The sequence below is a fragment of the Balaenoptera musculus genome, chromosome X, assembly GCF_009873245.2.
Source record: "Balaenoptera musculus isolate JJ_BM4_2016_0621 chromosome X, mBalMus1.pri.v3, whole genome shotgun sequence".
In the NCBI taxonomy this organism is placed as follows: Eukaryota; Metazoa; Chordata; class Mammalia; order Artiodactyla; family Balaenopteridae; genus Balaenoptera; species Balaenoptera musculus.
In genome coordinates, this window is record NC_045806.1 from 25,723,721 (window position 1) to 25,728,304 (window position 4,584).

General features: G+C 33.6%; 1 pseudogene; it reads left to right on the forward strand.

The window, feature by feature from the left end:
* The first annotated feature begins 357 nt into the window (after positions 1-357).
* On the forward strand, positions 358-723 carry LOC118889081 (annotated as a pseudogene).
* The last annotated feature ends 3,861 nt before the right edge of the window (positions 724-4,584 follow it).

Here is a 4,584-nt window from a genome sequence, read left to right on the forward strand (position 1 = left end):
ATCCAGCCCACCAAAACTGAACCAAGAAGAAATAGATAATTGGAACAGACTGATCACTAGAAGTGAAATAGAATCTGTAATAATTAAAAACAAACAAACAAAAAAAACAAAAAACACCTCCCTGCAAACAAGAGTCCAGGACCATAAGGCTTCACTGGGCAGTTCTACCAAACATACAAAGAAGAACTTATACCAATTCTTCTCAAACTCTCCCAAAAGATTGAAGAGGCAGGAACACTCCCAAAATATTCTATGAAGCCACCATCACCCTGATATCAAAACCAGACACCTTTCTTGCTCCCCAGCCATCTTGGCGGCTCCACGTGGTTGGGGGAGTTCCGCACCTAAGGCAGGAAGATGGTGGCCACAAAGAAGATGAAAAAGTCACTGGAGTCAATCAACTCTAGGCTCCAACTCATTATGAAGAGTGGAAAGTACCTGCTGGGGTAGAAGCAGACTCTGAAAATGATCAGACAAGGCAAAGCAAAACTGGTCATCCTTGCCAACAACTTCCCAGCCTTGAGGAATCTGAAATAGAGTATTATGCCATGTTGGCCAAAACTGGTATCCATCATTACAGTGGCAATAACATTGGGCACAGAATGTGGAAAATACTACAGAGTATGCACACTGGCTATCATTGATCCAGGTGATTCTGATATCATTAGAAGCATGCCAGAACAGACTGGTGAATAGTAAATCATGCACAATTTTTCCTTAACAAAACTGTCCAGAGCTTGTTTAAAAACAAAACAAAACAAACAAAGACACCACCAAAAAAGAAAATTACAGGCCAATATCTTTGATGACTATAGATGTAAAAATTCTCAACAAAATATTAGCAAACTGAACCCAGCAACAGTTAAAAAAGATCATACACCATGATCAAGTTGAATTCATCCTAGGGTCACAAGGATGATTCAACATATGCAAATAAATCAGTGTGATACACTACATCAACAAAAGACAAAAGCCACACAGTCATCTCAATAGATGCAGAAAAAGCATTTGATAAAACTCAACATCCATTCATGATAAAAACTCTTGCCAGAGTGGGTATAGAGGGAACATACCTCAACATACTAAAAGCTATTTATAACAAACCCACAGCCAACACAATACTCAATGGTGAAAAGCTGAAAGCCTTCCCACTAAACTCTCGATGAAGACAAGGATGCCTACTCTCACGATTTCTGTTCAACCTAGTATTGGAAGTCCTAACCACAAAAATCAGACAAGAAAAAGAAAAGGTATCCAAATTGGAAGGGAAGAGGTAAAATTGTCATTATATGTAGATGACATGATGCTCTATATAGAAAACCCTAAAGACTCCACACAAAACCTATTATAACTGATAAACAAATTCAGCAAGGTAGCAGGATACAAGATTAACATACAGAAATTGTTTGCATTTCTTTACACTAACAATGAAATATCAGAAAGGGAAAGTAAAAAAACAAATCCTTTTAAAAATTGCATCAAAAAAATAAAATACTTGGGAATAAACCTGACCAAGGAGGTGAAAGACTTATATGCTGACAACTTTAAAACATTGATAAAGGAAATTGAAGATGATTCAAAGAAATGGAAAGATCTACCATGCTCTTTGATTGGAAGAATTAATATTGTTAAAATGGCCTTACTACCCAAAGCAATGTACAGATTTAATATGATCCCTATCAAATTACCCATGACATTTTTCACAGAACTAGAACAAATAATCCTAAAATTTATATGGAACCATAAAAGACCCAGAATTGCCAAAATAATCCTGAGAAGAACAAAGCTGGAGGCATAACCCTCCGAGACTTCAGACAATACTGCAAAGCTACAGTAATCAAAACAGCATGGTATTGGCACAAAAACAGACATATGGATCAATGGAACAGAACAGAGAACCCAGAAATAAACCCATACACCTATGGTCAATTAATCTTTGACAAAGGAGGCAAGAATATACAATGGAGAAAAGACAGTCTGTTTAGCAAGCAGTGTTGGGAAAGCTGGACAGCCACATGTAAATCAATAAAGTTAGAACACTCCCTCACAGCATACACAAAAATAAACTCACAATGGCTTAAAGATTTAAGTAGAAGGCATGACACCTAGAGGAGTCCTAGAAGAGAACATAGGCAAAACATTCTAGAAGAGAACATAGGCAAAACATTCTCTGACATAAATCATATCAATGTTTTCTTAGGTCAGTCTCCCAAGGCAATAGAAATAAAAGCAAAAATAAACAAATGGGACCTAATCAAACAAGCTTTTGCCCAGCAAAGGAAACCATAAAAAAATTAAATACAGCCTACAGAATGCAAGAAAATATTTGCAAATGATGCAAACAACAAAGGCTTAATTTCCAAAATATACAAACAGCTCATACAGCTCAATTTTAAAAAAAAAAGCCCAATCAAAAAATGGGCAGAAGACCTAAATAGACACTTCTCCCAGGAAGGCATGCAGATGGCTAATAGGCACATGGAAAGATGCTCAATGTTTCTAATTATTAGAGAAATACAAATCAAAACTAAAATGAGGTGTCACCTCACACTGGTCAGAATGGCAGTCATTGAAAAGTCTACAAATTGCTGGAGAGGGTGTGGAGAAAAGGGAACCCTTCTACACTGTTGGTGGGAATATAAATTGGTACAGCCACTATGGAAGTCACTATGGTGGTTCCTTAAAAAGCTAAAAATAGAGTTACCATATGATCCAGCAATCCCACTCCAGGGCATATATCTGGACAAAACTATAATTTGAAAAGATACATGCACCCCAATGTTCATAGCAGCACTATTTACAATAGCCAAGACATGGAAGCAACTTAAATGTCCATCGACAGAGGAATGGATAAAGAAGATATGGTATATATACACAGTGGAATATTTCTCAGCCATAAAAAAACGAATGAAATAATGCCATTTGCAGCAACATGAATGGATCTACAGATTATCATACTAAGTGTAGTAAGTCAGAAAGAGAAGGACAAATATCATATGATATCACTTATATGTGGAATCTAAAATATATGTAACTTGCAAGAGGCCTATGCAATATCCTTCCTTCAGAGTAAAATATCTGATGTCTAGTCCTTCTCTATCTTGATATCTTTCTAAGACATTGCTATTTTTCCTTTGGTATATTAGGGTAGAATAGCCAGTGTTTATCAAACACATCTGAACTTTTAGTGACAAAATGAAAAAATTTTGAACTAGAATGAAAATATATGAAATGAAAAAATGATTGGACACAGAAGAAGGGAACAGTAAATTTAAGACATATTAATAGAAATTATCCAAAATGAACCATCTAGAGAAAATAGAACATCAATGAGTAGGAACAATATCAAACGTACTAATATGTATGTAGTTGGATTTTCAGAAGAAAAGAGAACAGCTCAGGAAAAATAAAAAATGGCTCCAAATTTGAAGAATAAACGTCAATACACAAATTCAGGAAGTTCAGTAAATTCCAAGCAGGATGAATAAGAATAAAACCACAGACACATCATAGTCGAACTGCCAGAAACAAAAGATAAAAAGAAAAACCTTAAAATCAGCCAAAGGAAAGAAGACACACTACATACAGGGAAATTATTATGATAAATTACTTCTTATCAGAAACAGTGGAAACTAGAAGGCAATGGAATTTTTTTTAAGTGCTAAAGGAAAAGAAGAGTCAATTTAGAATTCTATAGTGAAAATATTTTAAAAGGTTAAATAAAGGTATTTTAAATAAATTGAAACTGAAAGGATTAATAATCAGTTCTGTACTATAAGAAATGTTAAAGGAAGATCATTCTAACAGGAAATTGTACCATATGGAAACTCAGCTCCACAGGAAGAAAGAAAGAGTTCTAAAGGGTAATTCTATGGGTAAATATAAAATATATTTTGTCTCAATTTTTATAAATGACAACTTATTATTTAAAGAAAAAATAGTAACAATTTATTGTGGAGTTCCACAGATATAGAAGTAAGATATATGACAACAATAGCAAAATGAATGAAAAAGTAAAATGGAATTAAACTATTGGAAAGTTCTTATGCTATTCTTGATGTGGTATATTCACTCAAGGTTAGATTATAAGTTATATAGGCACATTGCAATACTTAGAAAAATAACTAAAATAATGCAAAGATATAACTAAGGAGCCAATAGAGGAGATTAAATGGAAAACAAAAAATTCTCAACCAAAATAATTTTTAAAAGGGAAGAAAAAATGAACAAAGAAATGTGACAAATATAAAATGGTAGATTTAAACTCAACCATGTCTATTATTAATTTAAGTATAAATGCATTAAACATTCTAAAAGGTTGAGATTATCAGAATGGTTAGTACAAACAACATTAAATTATATCTTAATTATTAAGAAGCGTATATTTAATATAAAGATATATATTAGTTGAAATTAAAAAGAGGGAAAATGGTATACCAGCAAACGCGAAGTATAAGAAGGCTGGTAAGGCAAAATAAATATAACAGAAAATAAAATTCGCGGCAGTAACTATTAACAGAGGTAAAGAGGATCATTTCATAATGATTCATGAAGAAGACATAACAATCCTAAATGTATATGTAC